Raw genomic sequence first — 20,378 nt, 5'->3', positions numbered from 1 at the left:
ATTTTAAACACAATATCTTATGGTGCTCAAGTCCCTGCAATCCTAATAGTGCCCACCCTAAAGTGAGAAGCTTTTTCACTAACCTCTATTAAATACTTGACCTGCCTTTGCTCATTGCCTTTTTTTGTAATGTTATAACTCCTTTTTTTTTTCTTTCTTTCTTTCTCCTTTTTTTTTTGGCTAAGCTTACTTTTCTGCTGTATTAATACCAAAAAATTAAAATTTGAGTTAGCACCTATAATCAATTGCTATCTTCACTGGAGGGATCTGATTTCTTCTTCTCTCATGTAGTTAGAAAATATTTCTAGCTTATTTTTTAACTTTCTTTGGTTTTGATGAGTCTTTGATCTGAATGGTGTGTACATATTAAAGATCATAATAAGGATGCTGAAATGTAAAACATTTTCAACCATATCATCAAAATAAAGGCTTATGCCTGCATTAGATTTTGAAATATCTAAAAGGGTATGTACCAACTATGTCCTGAACCTTTATATTGGTGTTTGCAGATGACAAGGGATACTAGTGGAGTTCCTAAGGTTCTTACAAGGTTAGATGCACCCTCATCACCCTTGGCTAACACCATGACATAATATGAGAGCTAGAGATCCTTTTGTCTGTGAAATGAGAATTTAAATTTTTCATGTTTCTTAAATTTGATATTCTATTTTATTACTTCTCTTACTTTTATTTTTGTTATAATATTATGCTAACTTCAGACACAATTTAAGTGTTAGAATACTGAATTTATTGTATGTGAAACTCAAGCAGAAATTTCTTCTATACCTCTTCTACTGCCTTATCTTTACATGGTTGTATGAACTCATTATTAACTTGTTAAAACAGTAAAATACAAATATACTGAAACATATTGATATACATTCACTGTATTCTCTTAATGGCAGCAAGTTGTTTGACAAGTTTGATTTTATTTGCATTGTATTCTCTTTTCTTATTTATAGCTTTGGTAGGTTATAGTTTATATGATAGTTATGGGATTGGCTTTGCATTCACTTGTTATATTATTTATTTATTTTAGTTTTCATCTTGCAGTTGTTCCCAAGCTTTGTTTGAATCTTCATTTTGTTTTATATTATGCTTATTTATATTTGGATTTCTGAATTCTGTTTTGTTCATGTTGATTATAGTTAGTAATGATTTAAATGGGGCTAATTGTATGTTAGGTTTGTGGTATCAGCTCTCCAAACCTGACTGCTTATCTTTCTCTATTTATTTTTCAGAGAGTTTGAACAAGTTCCCTCGAAGGACTAGTACGCCATCTGGGGTTCATAGTCAAGCACAACAATCTGAAGAACACCTACAACAACAGCAACAATAGCATTAGCAACAGCAACAACATCATCCAAACTATAGTTTGAAGTAAAAAATGTTCAAGATTATAAAACTTTATTATGTTATGCTTTCAAACTTAAGTTAGAACTAATATCTTATGAAGTAGACACATTCATGGTTTGAATTAGTTATTTTTTAATGTAATACTTATGGTTTATCAATTTATTGAGAATTACATTTTATGATTAATTTTGTTTTTTTTTTATCAAAATACAATAATGAAGATCTTTTAATTAAAAAAAACCATATAAGTATACTTATTAAAATAAAATTTAAAATATATTATCCACACTAAAGTAACAAAATTTTATTACTATATGTTACGATTTAAAAACATATTATAAGCGAAACAAATTGTTATGATTTATATAATATAACAAACTAAAAATGCTATTAAAATAATCAAATGTAACAGTTGAAAAGTGTTATGAAAAAAGTACAAGATTAAACTTCAAATTTATAACCAAAAACTCTATCTAAATGTTATTATTTGAATATTATAGCACCTAAAAATGTGTTATTGAATAGTTTAAGATAACACCGAACATAACATTCAAAAACTGTTATAGAAAAGACTGGACTTTTAATAACAGGGGCTATGTTAGCATTTTCAGAAGTGCTATCAATAGTCCCGGTTAGCAGTTTTTAAGTGTTATGAATACTGTTTTTTCTTGTAGTGGAGGTTACATCCTCAGAGCAACCTGGAGGAGCCCAGTGACAATTTTTTTTCCTTTTGTTTTTATTTTTTATATTTGTTTGTAAACAATTGCCTTTGGGCTCAGTTCGAGGTTTTTCTCCTCGGGCCAATTTTATTTTCAATTTATATATCTAACTTCTTATCTATTTATCTTTCCCTTATTATCTCTCGTGTTTATGACTTCTTAGACTTGTACATTTGAGATTTTAGGAATCGATTTTTAGATCGGGATAGATATTTTGAGCTCGGTTTTATCCAAACTTTGTGTGTTTATTTATATCATACCTATTAAAAATCAGGCCTTGGACCCGGTTGTATTCGGGATTTAGAATATTTAGTTCGTGTTAGGTTTATTGACAACTTGAGAGCCTTAAAAAGCCCTTGATTTTAAACAATTTTCCTAACTTTCCATGTTTTGTACCTAGTTGTATCCAGAGTTTTAAATGATTAAAACTTAGTTCGTGTTATGCTTATTGACATCTCGAGTTCTTGAAAAGCCATCGAATATTAAATTTTCCAAGCTTCTAAGTTTTTGACTTGGTTGTATCCAGGGTAGTTTTATACCTGGTTGTGTCCAGGGTCTTAAGTATTTTAAGCTTATCTAGCGATCTTTTTCTAATCCACCTCGGGTTATATGCCCCCTAAGTAACTAGAATGTAGAGACTTTCTTGGTTTCTTTTACAAACATCAATACATGAGCTAAGATAACCTTAACAATAAAAATTATTTAAAAATCCATCTGTATTTAACTATATGGCTTTTATAATTAAGCATTACATAGATGACTATACTATTGATAATACTTTTTTAAATGCATGGCATTCCAGGTCTGCGGGACTATCTCCCCATTCAGTCGAGCTATCTTGAAGGTTCCTTCCCAGTTCGAGCCTAAAACGCCGTCCTTGGGATCCTTATTCGCAAGAAAAACCCTTCGGAGAACCAGGTCGCCTAATAAAAAACTAAGTCTCTTGACCTTAGAATTAAAGAAACGAGTGATTTTTTGTTGATAATGGGCGAGTTGTAATTGTGAATCCTCTCATTTCTCGTCAATCAGGTCGAGAGATGCGTTAAGTAATTCATCATTCTATTCCTAGCTAAATGTCTTTTGCCTGTGAGTGGTTACTATAGCTTCGACTGGAAGGACGACCTCACTTCCAAAAGTTAAGGAGAAAGGAGTGTGTCCCGTGGAGGTTCTGTGAGAAGTTCGTTATACCCAAAGTACATGCAGGAGCTATTCGGGCCATACTCCTTTGGCCTCATCTAACCTTTTCTTAAGGCTCGCCTTTAGGGTTCTGTTCACAGCCTCAACCTACCCATTGGCCTGGGATATGCTACTAAGAAGAAACTCTTAATAACACCGTATTTTTAACAGAAGTTACTAAAGAGCTCACTGTCGAACTGGGTCCCATTGTCTGACACGATCTTTTTACGAAGCCCAAACCGACATACAATATTCTTCACTACAAAGTCCAGGGCTCTCTTTGAGGTGATGGTCGCCAAAGGTTCGGCCTCGACCCACTTCGTGAAATAGTCGATTGCCACCATCGTTTAACTAACTCCTCCCTAGCCCATTGGTAGAGATCCTATTAGGTCGATTCCCCACACCGGAAATGGCCACAGGGATGAGATCATCATTAGCTTGACTGGAGCAGCTCGGGCAACTGTGGCGAAGCGCTGACATTTATCGCATTTGTGAACATACGAGATGGAGTCTTTCATCAAGGTGGGCCAAAGATAGCCCTGCCTTAATATTTTCAATGCTAGGTGTTATCCAGATTTCCGGATAGCGTTTAGATTGATGACTTCGGGGAAGCAGAATTATCGATGTCTTTCACGGTAGGTGACCAGAGCTCGCGGATGGACAGAAAGGCTTCGCCTCCCCTGTTTGATATCCGGATTACTCTTCCAAGCAAGCACAACACGGAAACTCGTTGACTCTCCCGGACTCCCGAAGGATACCCCTCGGGGAGGCCCCTTCCAGGAGAGGCCCTTCGAGTGGTCTCCGCGGAAACAGTTCCGTGCCTCGCACAGAACAAAACCGAACTGTCGAGTCCGGGAGAGGGCATATTTGGAATGATATCCGTCTGACACAGGATCCCGCCTGACACGCCCGTCAGGACAAAGCCGCACACATCCCAGCACGCCTAAAGGTACCTTTTCGCCTACTGTTCCGCTGACAACTTGGAAAAGACGGCTGACTTTGTGTGTTCCCCATACTTTCACGTAAATATATCCACATAGAGTCTTGTAGCCATGCGACTACAGTAATTGTATCCCCTATTTATGGCTGGTGTAATTAAGACCCATGTACGTGGAGAAAAACCCTAATCCGAAACCCTAGCTATAAAGGCCCCTTCATTTTACAAGAAGGGGGGGGACCGAGAGATCACATAGCAAAAACTCTACCAAAATCTCTCTAGCTTCATCTTCTTCAAGAGAACTCGAGAGAAACATTGTGAGTGTGTGAAGTTCTTATGCACCAGCCATCTTACTGTAACCTTTTCCAAGTATAATAACATCGACTCGTGGACTAGGGCTTGTTAACGCCTGAACCACGTAAAAACACTGTTTGTTTAGTTACATTTCAGTATTTCTACAGTTCTTATCTTTTTATTATTCTGTTAGTTATTCGTTTCCGAAAAACTCGGTAAACATTTTGGTGCTTTCATTGAGAGCTGTAGGAAGTTGTTAGTCAGCTCTTTTTCTGTGTACGTTTTTTGTATTCACTTCGTACTAAAGAGATGGTGACTACGCGAAAATCCGCTGTTGACAAAAATGCTACGGTCAACCCCGATACCGTGATGGAAGATGTGGTGCAAAGCGAACCCTTAGACTATCGAGGTGAAGACCCGACATCCCGCCAGGATCAGGTCAGTACCGAAGATACAACATACTTAGAAGACGAAGAAGAGTATGTCCAAGACGGTTATTACAAGGACGGCTGCTACTATGAGAAGGACCCAGAACTGGTCCAAGTAGCCGAAGAACTGGTGGCCACTAAGGCCAAGCTTGCTGAGCAGGAGCGCGTCTCCGAAAGAATGCAACGCATGATGGAACGCCTCCAAAGTAAGTTCGGAGATCTAGGCGACTCGGACGAGGATACCTCTGTTCGAGGTGGTGCTGATGCCCCCATGCCGGATCCAGCCGGTGCTGGACCATCCAAAGCCGCCCCTAACAAGGGCAAAGAAAAAGTTGGAGAGCCTGTGCGTGCTGACCCCTGTCCTAAAGGCGTGAATCACCAGGCCGACTGCCCCCCCCGCGCGCAGAAGGTCTCTGGCGCTCCTAAGCCCAGACGCCCTTCAGCCCCAAGGGGGCACTCTGTGCCTAAAGGGCCCGGTGCTAAGGCACCCAGGCCTAGGGGAAGGAACAACCGCCCCAGTGATTCCGTCAATCAGGACGGTCGGGCTGCGAACTCGCACTCCGAAGATAGCTGGTCCACGGTGGACCTAAGAAGAAGGTTGGAGGCCAAGTATGAGAAGGCCAAAGGGGAAAAAGCCCGACCTCGCGGAGATGACCTCCGAAATCATATTAATGACAAGCTCCGGGGACGTGACCTCCCGGAAAGTGATACGAAGAGGCTCGAGGAACAGATTGCTGCCTTGACCAAGCTGGTCCGGAAGCAAAGTGGGGCCCTGTCAGATTCTGAGGAGGAAGACCCGGAACCATGTATTAGGAGGATCGCGGAAACGTCCCTCCCGGATAACTTCAAAATGCCTCACATAGAATTATATGATGGGAGGACAGACCCGCGTAACCACCTAGCTAAATACAATAAAATGATGCAAGTGGCGCGCGTCAGTGAGGACGCCAAATGCATGTGCTTCTCACTCACCCTTACCAAGTCCGCGGAGGACTGGTGGAAAAGATTAGCTCCCGGATCAATCCACAGTTGGAAGGAGCTACAGTCCGCGTTTAGGAGGCAGTTTATTGCTGCCCGCGACCACGACATGGAGGTTGGTTCCTTAACCAACATCAAGTAGCAACCCACTGAGAACCTCAAAGCTTTCATTCAGAGAATGATGGAAGCTGCTGCAAAAACCAAGGTCAGCGATGACATGAAGCTGATCGCCCTTCAATCGGGCCTTACTGTCGGCTCCCTGCTATGGGGGGAAATGCAAAGGCGACGGGCAGAAACCCTGTCCGAATTCATGTCAAAAACTCAGGGAATCATCAACCTTGAGGATGCCTACCAGCAAGCCTTTGGAGTTCCCCCGGCTCCAACCCCTTCCGTGACTGCGCCGAGCTTTGCTTCGCAAGCTCCCGCACCAGCCCTCACGCTTCCAGGAGCCCGATTCACTCCGAGTGTGTATGGGCCTTCCGCGTCTGCTCAGACGCCGGGTCAAACCCATTTCTCTGGGTATGGAGCAGTACAAACCGGATGTAGTATCGCTCCTAGCATGCCGCAGCCCCAAGCGGAAGCCCCGGAACGAAGTTTGAGCCAATCGCGGAGCAAACGAAGCGGAAGAAACTCCAACCGGGGAGACCATTCAAAGAAATCCCGAAAGGATTATGAGCCCAAGTTCACGGAATATACCAGTTTGATAGACTCGCGAGAGAATGTCTATCGGGCGACCTGTAATATGGTCAACTACAGGAAGCCCCCGAAAGTGTCTCACGGAGGAAGGCGTCCGCGAGACTCCAATAAGAGGTGTGAGTTCCACGGAGACGTGGGGCACACCACGAATGAGTGCCTTCAGCTGAAGGATGAGATCGAGTCCCTGGCAAGAGCGGGACACCTCGGTCAGTGGGTGAGAATACCCATAATCTATCCCGGACAGGGGATAGTTCACGGAGCTGCATATTCACCGGGACAGAGGGGGGCCGCTAGCGCTTCATGCACTTATTACATAATGGTTTAGCCTTCCTACGCAAAACACACCGTAGGAGAGGTAATGAATGATCACATCAGTATAATGTATCATCTACTATCACATACCTCGAAGCTTGATATAGTACTTTTCTTGCATCCTTTATTCCCTAGGTAGCCTTCTCGTTGTGATGTATTCCATTATGGGGGTCCCAAGTTGGTCTTGTGTCGATCATCTCAACCTCTACAATTTTTTCTGTCACGGTCGGACTCTCCAAGATCTCCACTGGCTCTACATTCAAAGTCTTAGCTTCCTTGGTGGTGGCAAGCCTTGCCAAAGAGTCAGCATTAGAGTTCTGCTCGTGAGGTATATGTTCAACAATATATTACTCAAATTCGAATAGCTCCCCCTTCACCTTAGTTAGGTAAGTTGCCATCTTGGTGCCTCAAGCTTGATACTACCCCAACACTTGATTAACCACGAGCTAAAAATCACTATAACATTGGATGGCCTTCACTTTGAGCTCCTTCGCCACTCTTAGTCCACCCAGTAAGGCCTCATATTCTGCTTCGTTGTTAGATGCTTCGAATTCGAATTCCAGAGTTGTATGGAATTGATGCCCTTTTGGGGAGATTAAAATGATCCCAGCTCCTGATTCATTTTTGTTCTATGATCCATCTACGAATATTTTCCACAACTGTTGCATCGGTTCCTTCAAAAGGTCCTCTTGAAATCCGGTGCATTCAGCCACAAAATCAGCAAGGGCCTGACTTTTTATTGAGGTCTGTGGCACAAACAATATCTCGAAATGACTGAGTTCAATTGCCTATTTTAAAAGACGTCCCGATGTTTCAGGTTTTTGCAATACCTACCTTAAAGGTTGGTCGGTCATGACGTTGATTGAATGGGACTGGAAATATGGTTGGAGCTTCCTGGAAGCCAATATCAGACAGAATGCCATCTTTTCTATCAGTGGATACCGTGATTCATCTCCAAGAAGTCTCTTGCTTATATAATAGACCAGTTTTTTAGCACGGTCTTCTTCTTGAACTAACACGACACTGACTGCATTTTCTATCACTGCCAAATAAAGAAATAGAGGCACTCCAGACATAGGCTTAGACAATACTAGGAGCTTGACCAAGTGTGTTTTTAGGTCGAGGAATGCCTGCTCACACTACTCAGTCCATTCAAATTTCTTGTTTCCCATTTGCAAGTTGTAGAATGGTAAGCACTTGTCAGTGGATTTTGAAATAAAACGTCTCAAAGCTGCCACCCTTCTAGTCAGGCTTTGAACTTCTTGCGCGACCTAGGCGAGGGCATTTTTCACAGTGATCTGATTTTATTAGGATTTGCCTCTATCTCCCTCGTATTGACTATGTACCTCAAAAAATTTCCCAATGCTACTCTGAAAATACACTTCTGGTGATTCAGCCTCATACCATACCTCCTTAAGATCTCAAAGCATTCATTCAGATCAGATACATGGTTACCGGAAGTCTTGGATTTGATAAGCATATCGTTGACATTCACTTCAATATTCCTCCCGATTTGATCAACAAACATTTTGTTGACTAATCGTTGATAGGTAGCTCTAGCATTCTTCAGCCCGAAGGGCATGACTTTATAACAATATACGTTAGTTGAGTTCATAAAGCTAGTATGTTCTTGGTTTGCAGGATTTATCGTGATCTGGTTATATCCAGAATACGCATCCATAAATGACATGAGCTCGTGAACCGCCATGGCATCTACCAACTGATCAATCCTTGGCAGTGGGAAACAATCCTTGGGGCAAGCTTTGTTTAAGTTGGAGAAATAGATGCAGGTCCTCCATTTTCCATTTGGATTTGGGACTAGCACGGGATTGGCGACCCAGATCATATATTTTGCTTCACGAATAAACCCGCACTTTAACATTCGAGCTACTTCTTCCTCCAGTGCTTCAGCTTAGACTGTTCCCAAACGCCTCTGTTTTTGTGATTTTGCAGGCACGTAATTGTCCAAGTTTAGAGTGTGCATGATTACACTTGGGCTTATTTCCACCATGTCTTCATGTGACCAGGTGAAGACATCCAAATTCTTTTGTAAGAAATTGACGAGTTCCCTCTTCCTTTTATCATCAAGATTATTCCCAATCTTAAAAACTCTTGAAGCCTCTTTAGGATCTATACTTACTTTCTCGAGCTCCTCGATGGCCTGGGGCTCTGACTTGTCCTCTCCCATTCGTGGTTCAATGTCATCATGTGGGACGATGTCGCTATCCTTTGCTTCTTGAGGTTCTTCTGTCCCACAAGTGTCTTCCACTTCTTGGGACTCCTCACCTCCGTCACTTATGGCCATAGCTTGCTGCCCGAGTTCTGATTTTCCCTTCATAGAAATGCTATATCATTCCTTGGCTGCGAGTTAATTGCCTCTGATGGTGCATATCCCCACAACTGAGGGGAACTTGATTGCTAGGTGGCGGATAGAGGTTATGGCCTCAAATGCCATCAACGCAGGTTGGCCCAAAATTGCATTGTATGCAGCTGGACAGTCGATCACAACGAACTCGAGTAACTTGGAGACAATACTTGAGCCTTCTCCCAATGTTACCACTAATTCAATCATTCCGATGGAAGCCGACCCTTCACCAAAAAATCCATACAGAATCATTGAGGTCGTCTTCAGTTCTTTTACAGACAACCCCATCTTTTCCAAGGTAGACCTAAAAATTAGATTCACATAACTCCCGTTATCTACTAGTGTCCTCCATACTCTTCGATTGCCGAGCTGAACGATTTGACCAAAGGATCATTATGTGGGAGCTGGATGTGACTAGCATCCTCTTTTGTAAATATGATTGGTTGTTTTTCCAATCGTTGTTGTTTTAATAACCGTTGTTCCGAGACAAACTCCACTCTATTATGGGATTTTAGTTCGTTAAAGTACCTCTTCTGAGCACCTCTGCTCGTGCCTTCCAGATGGGGCCCTCCTAAAATGGTTCTTATATCTCCCCCTATTATCGGAGGAGGGTTGTCCTGATTTGCTTAAACTCCGACTTGATTCCTTGGAGCTTCAGGAGCTGGCGAAGGGTTTCGTCTAGCGGGCTAACTAGGGACCACTCGATTTTGGGTGTATTGGGCCAAAGGTCCTACCTTGATAAGGGTTTCGATCTCATCCTTCAGCTGTCTACAATCATCAGTTTTGTGACTGATATCATTATGAAATCGGCAGAACTTCAAAGGATCTCTCTTCCTTCTTTTGTTTTTCAGTGGCTCTAGCTTCTTTCGTGGAAGGCGAGTAGAATTACCTTGGAAGATCCGCTCCCTAGTATCCGTGAGGTCGGTGTAGGTTGTATAAACAGGCTTGAATTTCTCCCCAGACTTATTTTTCCGTTCCATTTCCCTTCCTCTTATTATTTCCCCCTTGGTTATTCTGGGTAACGATTTGAGTCGTAGCTGCAACATCCGTTACCGCTCCAACGGGCAAGACAGGGATCTGGCTGGTTCCTGTGATAGAATCTCGCACCTCTTCTAGGTTAACCCATCTTTGAGCTCGTGACAAGAACTCTTCCACACTATTAACTCCTTTTCTCTGTAATTTGTGCCATAAGTCACCTCCAACAAGGATTCCTCTCCTCATTCCCATAAGCTTGGAGCTATCATCGACATCTCTAGCTCATGCAGCAACAATTGCAAACCTACTTAGATATGCCTTAAATGGTTCGCCAGATTGTTGCTTTACATTAGCCAATGAATCAGCCTTAATCCAGACTGTTTGGGAAGCCTTGAATTCTCTCTTGAAATTTGCAGAAAACTTCTTCCACGAGCTAATTGAATGCCTCTTGTATTGTTTAAACCACTGCCTGGCTGGCCCAATTAGAGTTGAGGGGAATAAAATGCACCTTAGATCGGGAACAATATTGTGGGCCATTATCATGGTGTTAAACATCTCAAGGTGACCAGACGAATCCCCATCTCCATCAAACTTTGACAAGTGTGGCATTCTGAAGCCCAGCAGATATGTGGTCGTCAGAATATTTGTAGCGAAAAGCTCGAGCTCATCCTTTGAGTCACAATCATCTTTGTCTTTTTTAGATAGACGCTTCTTCATTTGCTCCTCCATCTGAGCTAACCTCTCGAGGGTTTGGTCCCTAGTCCCTAGGTTATTTTGGGGCTGTTCAACAGCTCCCATCCTATCATACGCATTTGATGGGTAGTTGTCCCTCCAAGCTCAAGCTTGGTTTGGTGGGGCATTCCCATTATCACGTACTATGGAGGGACCTCCTTCTTGACGAGTGTGACTAACATCCTCATCTCGAGCTGAATTTCTTCTCTGTGAATTCATGCAATCACGCAGATCAGGTTGTGAATCGTATCAAGGGCTTTGTGCCGAACTTAGATGATTTCTTAGATTGCCTTCGGACCTACCACTTCTATGACTTTCAGTCCAGTAATTTCAATTTGTGAATCTTACAGCTTGTGGTTGAGGCCGAGGATCTGGATTTTCAACAGTGTCAGTGGGACATAGGTATGTGCAGATGAAGGAGGGTTTCTCCTACTGTCTCCATAAGCAAGAATGTCCCGCGTAGGCCGAGGTGGTGTTGGATGTCTAATAGGTGGCGGGGATGCTTTACTGGCGGGGCAATCCTTGTCCCATCAGGGCGAACTCAATTAGCCCGCCTCTATTCTGCCCCATTATTTCTAGCTCTCTGCGCCTAACGATCCGATCGTGACGCAGGAGGGTTAGCTAGAACATTTTGTCTCTGTGAGCCTATCCCTGCTCCTCCTAGTGGGTTTCCATGGGTATTCCCAGGCGCGTGTAAAGGAGGCACCGAACTTGGGGTCGTAGTTCTAACCGATCGACTGACGTGTTGATGACCCCTATGAAGGCCACTAGGTTGAGCATTTTGGCGATCTCACGCTGTAGGCACAGAACTTAGGGTGGCAGTTCTGACTGACCGACTTGGTTTGAATCGGTTATTCCTGTGGTACTTATAAGACCTACTTTGCCTCTTTCTGACATTACCTTCGGTTGCAAGAGGGGGTAACTGAGCCAAATCCTCCTCAATTTTTCTGTTTTCCTTTGCAAGATGGCTTCTTAACTCGATATTTTCGAACTCAACTACAGTTATGTAGTCTGGGTTTGGATTCAGTGGAAATGATGCCGAACTCACAGTATCGACGTGACCTACCAATTGCTTTCCCAGACATTGCTGAACTTCAGGGCCATGCTCGTTTGAAATAGCGGTATGATGGGCCTCCTACCCACCAGACTGTTCTATCTCACTGTCATGCATTGAGCGAGTGACCACCATAATGAGATTTGACTGGGATTTTGATGAAAGCACTAATTTCGTCCTCTCAATGAAAACACCAAACTGTTGACGCGATTTTTCACCAACAATGTATTTTAGAAATTATCAAGTTGATTAGTGCTTAAGAATAAACTGAAATATGAAATAAATTCACAAGAACATAAATCTTTTCACTTGCTTCAGTGGTTAAAATCCACCTAGTCCACGAGTCTATTTTAGTATTGTTTCTCTCTCTATTTTGGCAGAGTTTCAGTATTACAGCATAATCATCCCTTTCCCTGTCCAGTATTCTCATTATTTATAGAGAAATTCCATGGACTGGTTTGGGTAACCGCATGAGTCAATCACGGATTTACATATTTATTACATGTAATACAAAAAATTCCCATTTATACTGGGTAATGATTTGATCATAAAATAAATGGTCTCCTAATATCTGGGATATTAAATATGACAGGCTGGTCATAAATAATCGTATAAAAGTACCCGAATATTTGGGGATCCGCGTTTATGCAATATATTTGAAGTGTCACGAGCTGGATATCTCTCCGAGCTCGTACTTCGGAGCCATTTGAATATCATGAGCTTGTGCTTCACAACCTTCATGTTGTACCTTGAAACCATATAAAAAAGAACAACAACATTGAAATACAATAAAATCATTAACCATACAAAAAAATAAAAATAACATAGTATTTTGACATCTATATCAAAACCAACAACAAAGTTAAAAAAATAAAAGTAACCTAGTTCCTTTCAAAATTTTAATTAATCCAAAGTATGAAAAGAAGAAAAAAAAAATTCTGGAAAGTAACCTCTATTGTTCATGTCCACTTCAATAACAGCATTCTAAGTTTACCATAGATATTGGAATCGAAAGTTTACCCATGGATTTTGTAATTGTATAAGCATGTGGTCACCTACTTGTATAACAAAATTGAACCCTGTACCAAAATTTCTAGTTTTGGAACATAAATCATGAAAAGTAATGATATATATTTTCTTTATTAAAAAAAAAAACCATTCCAACTAAATGTACATTTAACTAACTTTTATTACACTTTCGTCGGTAATGAGACTCCTAGTCCATTGGCCTACCTGCTAGTGGAAAATGTTGGCTAACCTAGTGATTCACATGGAATTCAATCATCAATACCAGGAAGCTACTCGTCTTGATGAGACAAGAAAATGTATTTTAATTTGAGATCACAATAATGTGAAAGAAAAACTAATCTAATCAATACAATCTTGAACTAGAAAGAACAAACAAACAAACAAATTATATGTAAATAACTTAGTCAAATAACAAGCCCACAATTCACGCACAGTAAAGATGGTACATACCTATAAAAAATTAGGATTTGAGTTCCAGCGAAAATTGATAAAGAAACAAATCAATAAATAAATTATATCAATATATTATTGTAACAAGCAAAAGAAAATAGTTGATAAATACATAAAAAAAAGACTAAAAATATCACAAAATCCAAAAAAGTGACTAAGCACAATAAAATTGAAATACAATAAAATTATTACCAGTTTTACACACTTGGTAAGGTCATTGACATGCTCGCGGGAAGAGGTGGAGCTGGGGGAGGGGAGTTCGACAAAGACATTGCTAGAGCAAAGGACATTTCGTTGGAGCAAGTGATGTGTGTTAGAGTAAATGAATTGAGAGGCATCGCCGAAGTTGATGGGGCATCACCGGAGTTGATGGAGCATTACTGGATCATTGCTGGAGCAAGAGAAGCATTGCTAGAAAGTCGCCTTCTAGTGGAGATCGACTAGTGAGTGAGAGAATATATCTATGATTAAGAATACTTCATGAAAATGGGGATTCAAAAAAATTTCAGATTTAGAAAGTTTAATTCATAACTCCATACTTTTTTTTATTTATGTAAAATTCCATATTTATGCAAACTCTTATTAAAAAATCCATAAATTTGAAAAAACTCATTTTGGATATTAGGGGCTGTTAAGATGAGCTTTTTACTTTGGCTTTTAGCTTACCTCTTCCTAGGGGTGTGCAAAATCTATAAAAAAAACCAACTAAACTAACCAATCGAATTACAATCGACTACCAAAAAATTGAATATCCAATTACAGTTGGATCACGTTGGATCCATATTGGAACAGTCAGTTGTTTGATGGTATATGTGAAAATCCAATACAATTCACCGATCAAATCTAATTACATTCATATATAATTTAAAAATATATGTATCATTTTGAATTAATTAGTGTTATATTTATATTAGTTTAAATTATTGGGATAATTATTAGTATTTTTATAATTGAAATATATATATTTTTATATGAAAATTGAGTTTAACATTATACCTTTTTTATTTATTTATAAAAATTTGGCCTCAATAAAGCTCCAAAACATTGGATGGATCAAATCTAATCCAATAGATTAGCATGGGACGCTTACAATAGAAATAATCGATCAAATCCAATGGAGAATCAGATTGGTTTGAATCAGTTGTAAAAATCCATCATCCAATTAATAAATGAATTGGATCAAATAAGCCTAAAAATATTCTATGTGAACCAATACACACCCCTAGCACTTCCTTGAAAAGCCAATGAGACTAGATTTTTTAACAGCTAAAAGCTAAAACACATTAGATCCCACCAATTGTAAAAGTGCTTGTGGCACTTTAAAGGCCCTAAAGCGACTTTCAATAGTCCAGCCAACCAACTGCTACATATGTTAACTCCATAACATAACACGTCACTTAACACAATTAAACTTAGGGAAATTTTTGACGAAAGTACCAAAGCATTCACTTTTTTTACACTTAAATGGCATGAATTTTTCTTTTGCAGTGAAAGTACCAAAACGTTACTTTTTGTTACATTATGTAGGTACCAATCATTAATTCTAACTTTATTAGTGGTAAAAATTCCCTAACTTTGTGTATACTTACGGTTAAATACCAAAACATTTCTTTTGCGGTGAAAAGTACAAAAATATTCAAATAATTAAAAAAAATCATTTTTTGCCATTTTAAAATCCTACAGTTATTTTAAAATAAAAAAATTATATTAATTTGAAAACTTTATAAATGTTTTAATTGGTTTTAAAGCTAAAACTATGTTTTAATATTAAAATATAGGGTAAATACTCATTCGGTACCCTATGTTTCCAATAATGATCATTTGATACCCTTTGATAGCAAATAATACATATTTGGTACCCTCTTCGTGAACACATTTTTTTAAATATGACCATCTTACCCATATTCTAATGAATTAATTTATTTTCTTATGTTTTTGTTATTTTAAATTGATTTTAAAATATTTTAAGAATTAATAAAACAAAAATTAAAATTAAAAATATTTTATCTCTCTCTCTCTCTAAACTAATCAATTTGTGTAAAGCAATCCCTAACGAAACAAAACTAAAGCAGATCAATCCCACGTAGTAGAGCACTAGAGCAGAGCAGATCACTCTGAACAAAGATACCACAAGAACTAGAAGGATTTTCTTTCTAGCTTTGAGAAAGGGAACTAGTTTAGATGAATTATGTTCATAAATCGCTCGTTGACCAATGTTATGAATTATAGTATTTTAAAATTGAATCTTCCCAGTCCCGAAGGCTTTTCCCTTTTTCCCTTGCATGCAACTGCCCAGTTTTGATCCAACAATCTGTGCTCGTCGGTCGATAACACGCGCTTGAGCATGAGTGTTTAGAGGAATCAGAAGATGTTGGTCCTTCGAGGCTCTACCCCTCACTCGGCGTCCTCACCAGCCAGTCGATGTTTCCATGTCTTCATGACTTTTAATCAATTTTTTCGGCAACCATGTCGATCTAAGCTTTCTCTCATGCTTTTCCAAACTCATTCCTCTCTCAAGGAAGAATGGTAGGAATTTTTGCGGTTTTAGGTCGAATGTCGGATCCTTGTCGCTACGTTTCTCTCAATGTTACAAAAGGCCACATGAAGTACAAAGCCCCTTTGCCTCAACTTAATCCCCATTCCATAGGCATGCACATCTGTCTTTCTCTCTTAGCATCGTTCAATATTGAAATTTAATAAGTTTTAATTTTTTTTTAATCTGTCTTTCTCTCTTAGCCTCGACTTAATCGTTCTATGATTTTTTTTTAATTTTAATCTGTGTGCTAGATTTTATGAAGCTTTAATCTGTTTTTTGTTTTCTTTCTTTTGACGCGGTTCTTCGGCAACAGATAATTATACGAATAAACGGGATAGATTAGTGCTAGATAATGAACCGTAATATGTAAATATTTATATTCCAAACTGGCGAAAATAGTATAGGGGGAGGTTATAACTCCTTTCCTTTTAGGTGGTTTGAAGGTTAAAATCCCTCTAGTCCACCAGCCAATAATATTGATATATCTAAGGTTTTCCTTACAAGGTGTTTCTTTAAAAGCTAGACGCTAACCCCTTGCAATGCTCAGGGTCTCCATATTTACAGGGAGATGATACCTGGGTGTTGGTAAAGGGTGTCATCCCGTGACCTTCTTACCCATCATGTCACCTCTGTGACACTTATGATTAATTCCTAAAACCTGACAATGAAGTGTTGTCTAATCAATAGGTAAAAGGGATAATGGGCCGCATGGTCCAAACCAGTCGTGGGATGCCTGAACACACACGTTTATGCTGCGTGTCCAAGAATTCAGGAATTGAGTAGACACATGATGTCTGATATGCGCACATTTACATTGCTTGGTTGACTCCATAAATGGTCGAGTGTGTCAGTTCTATGCCGCACCTCGAGCTTAATGTAGTTCCAGCTCGTGGTGTCCACACTGCTTACCCGATGCCTTTGAGTATTCTTACTAACCCTTTGACTAGCTCAGGCTAAAGAGGTGGAGACTCGTAACAGCAGCTTCGGGGTAGGAGGCTTCCACGTGGCGGATAGAATTATGCCTTTTTCCAGCTCTCTAATAACCCATGGATGTTTAGGGCGTACATTTTCCCCCCAAGCCCCTGCTCGTGGCATGTGACATCACCTGTGGCCACAGTGGGGGCTTTTAGGTTTCCTTTTCGACTCTTCTTGTCCCGCCTATTGTGCTGGTATCGGATACGTGAAGCATCGTGGTTGGTGACGGTCTGCCTTCCGAGAATCGCATTAAATGGCCTAGCCTATCTTCGGCTGTCGTTTCATTTTTCGAGTTGTGACCCTCGTATCTCACATTAAGACGATCGAACGGTCCTTGTTCCTTTGCCTTTTACGTATATATAAGGTTGCCCACCTTTCACATGAGCCACCCTTTATTTGAAATTTTTTCCTCATCTTCTCTCTTCTTAGCCTCAGAAGCCTTTTTCCTTCCGGTCATCGTTCCAGAAGTCTCTGAGTTCCAGACACAAGGGTTTCTCCGTGACTCCAGTTCTAAAGGCTCCACTAGGATTCCGATTCCTACGCCCTTTTCGATTTTCACACAGCAAAAACTTCTGTAAGTCCTCTGCCTGCTGTATGTTTAAATGTTTCTGTTTTTCTTTGTTTATGCAAACTTCTTTCTTAGTCACACAATGTAGGTTGTTTTTTTTTTCTTTTTGGCTGGTATTGTGTGTGTAGGTTGTTATCCTAGGGGTATCGACCATAGGAGAAAATTCTTAGGAATATGACGCATAGGACAAGATAATTCTGGGGTGACTTTTCTGGGTAATCTCTTGAAATGCCTGTTTGGAGAGGGGAAGACGACAAGATTCTAGGGTGAAAAACCGGGTAGCTTAGGGGCCATGCTTCCCAAGCGGTTTTGATTTTGAAACTTTCCCTCCAAGGCAAGCATTATCCTGACCCTCTTGACACACGGATCCTGAGCAATCGGCGACCTGTTGGGAGCATAGGCGCGTGTTCATAGAACTGCGTGGCCTCACTCACCGCGGGCTGAGATTACCTCAGCCCGTGTAAGGAAAATCATTCCTCGCGCTAGATTCCCTTTCTTATTTTTAGGTCGCCTTTCAAAATTTTCTTCATCTTAGTTCGTTAAGCGACCAGATGGGACCCAAGAAGAACATGCCCAAGAAGAGTGCTGCCAGCTCGTCATCCCAGCAGGCCAGCAAGGGGAAGGAGGTGGTAGCAGATTCCCCTATCCCCCACTTCGGTCCCACCATGGAGAAAGAGGTCGAGGTGGGACCTGATACCTTCTTCGAGGCCAAGAGGATTGCCTCGAAGGTTACAACTCAGGGGAAGGTCAACAAGATCCTGCTTTCCCACAATATCAAAATAGGGACAGGCACTCTTGTTGCCCGACCTCCCCTCAAGGGCGAGCGGAGCTGCACACCGCTCGACAAGGAGTTCGCGGCCTGGAACGAGGAACACCTTAATGCTGGGGCCTTTCTTCCTCTGGACCAGTACTTCGCGAACTTCTTGAACTTCATGAAGCTGGCCCCCTTTCAGCTCCCCCCTAACTCCTACCGCCTGTTAGCGGGGATGAGGTACCTATTCCTCAAGCAGGAGTGGGAGGTCCCTACACCGGCGGACATTCTCTATTTCTTTTGCCTCAAAGCCAGCCCGGATCAACGGGGGTGAGGCGACGGGTTGTATTACTTGACCCATTTTCCCAACTCCGCTGCAGTCATCGAGCTGCCTAGCCACCCCAACGACTTCAAGGATCAGTTCTTTATGTCAACGGGGTTTCGCAACTGCGACCACCACTACTTCAATTGTCCTCGTAAGTTCTTTCTACCCTTAGCTTGCAAAATCGTTGCTGACTTGCTTCTTTCCATGCGTACTAATTTGAATACCATCGTGCAACTATTTTTGCGAGGACGGCTAAATCGGTGACCCTCGGGGGTCAATATGAAACTTTGGCGAGGTTCCCTCTAAGCGAAAAAGACTACCGCCAGCTCGTGTCTGATGAGACGATGCTGGCGTGTAAGTTAATTTCTCCGGGCTAGACCCTGGCCTTAAGGAGGCCGCAGACCGTCCCAGCAGCTCGTGAGATGGCACCCATCCCCGAGGGGGGTGCTGCGGATGATGACGAGCAGGACGAGGAAGACGAGGTGCCGCTCGTGCGTCGGAAGCAGGCTCTTGAAATCGCCCAGGGGTTCAACGCGGAGCAGATCTAGTCGGGGGCAGTACCCGGCCCCTCCAGCCAAGGTAAGCCATACTTGTTTAGGAACTTAGACAGGGCTGCCGCAGACCTACGGATCGCTAGGTTTAACTCCGGCCAACTCGTACATCGTCATCAAAATGACCCAGACCGTAACATAACTCTACTCCAGTGCATTGATCAACTAGTGTTGCGCTATGACATGGGCCGCCCTAGGGGCACTGTAGTAGAAGACAATACCCTGGCCTTTAGGTCAACCTTTTTTGAGGAGTACGGGACCAACCTTAGGTCGTGGCCCTCCCTTCGAGAGGGTGTAGTAGCTCCGGGGCTTAAGCAATATGTAGAGGAGTCCAGTAATGAGGCGGATCCAGACCCAGAGCCCCCTCTCATTCGTGAAGTCATAATCTTAGACTCCCCCGTAGAAGCTCCGCGGCCGGAGGTCGTGGCAATAGATTCCTCCTTTAGCTCGGAGGGTAGGACCTTTTCAATACATTCTTTAGAATCTTTAGACTTTTTATTTTATCTTTTAACAAGTATTTTTATGTCTACTAACGCTTCCTTGGTTTTGTCTCAGGTGAGGAGATGTCACAGCCCGGGGACAGTGTTCTGCGATCCATGTTCTAGGGGGGGGGGGGGGGGGAATCCTCCCTCAGGGTCGTCTGGACCTTTGGTCAAGAAGCTCCGGCTAACCAAGAAAACTGCCCCTCCCGGGACCACTTCCAAGTCTCCCGCCAAGGGGAAAGGCCAGGATCCGCCTCCTATAGAAGAGATGCCCCCACCTCCCCCGCGACCTCCGGTTTCTAACTGGGAACTGGAGGTACCAACCGGGTCCTTGCCAGCTTCGGTTCCCACCGTGTGCATCCCAGTAAACACCCAGGCCCTGTACAAAATCCCCGAGGCCTTTCGAGGGACAGTTTATGAAACCGCGACCTATATGGTTGATCACTGCTACAATGCCACCCCAAGGGATTTGCGGGAGATCGAGACGAGGAGCCCCGAGAACGTTATGGAGTCTTCATTGGGGATGACCCTCACGGTAAGTTTGCTTAATCAATGGTTCTCTTTGCTTTCCCTAAAGCACATGCCTTATCATCTTTTGATCTTGTAGGCAACTTTGGCCCTACACCAAAGCATAGCTCGGTCCCAGGCCAGGTTTGATGAGGTCAAGGGCGAGTTCCAGATTTCCAAGG

This window comes from Humulus lupulus, chromosome 5 (assembly GCF_963169125.1).
Source record: "Humulus lupulus chromosome 5, drHumLupu1.1, whole genome shotgun sequence".
Lineage (NCBI taxonomy): Eukaryota > Viridiplantae > Streptophyta > Magnoliopsida > Rosales > Cannabaceae > Humulus > Humulus lupulus.
This window is presented reverse-complemented; position numbering follows the sequence as displayed.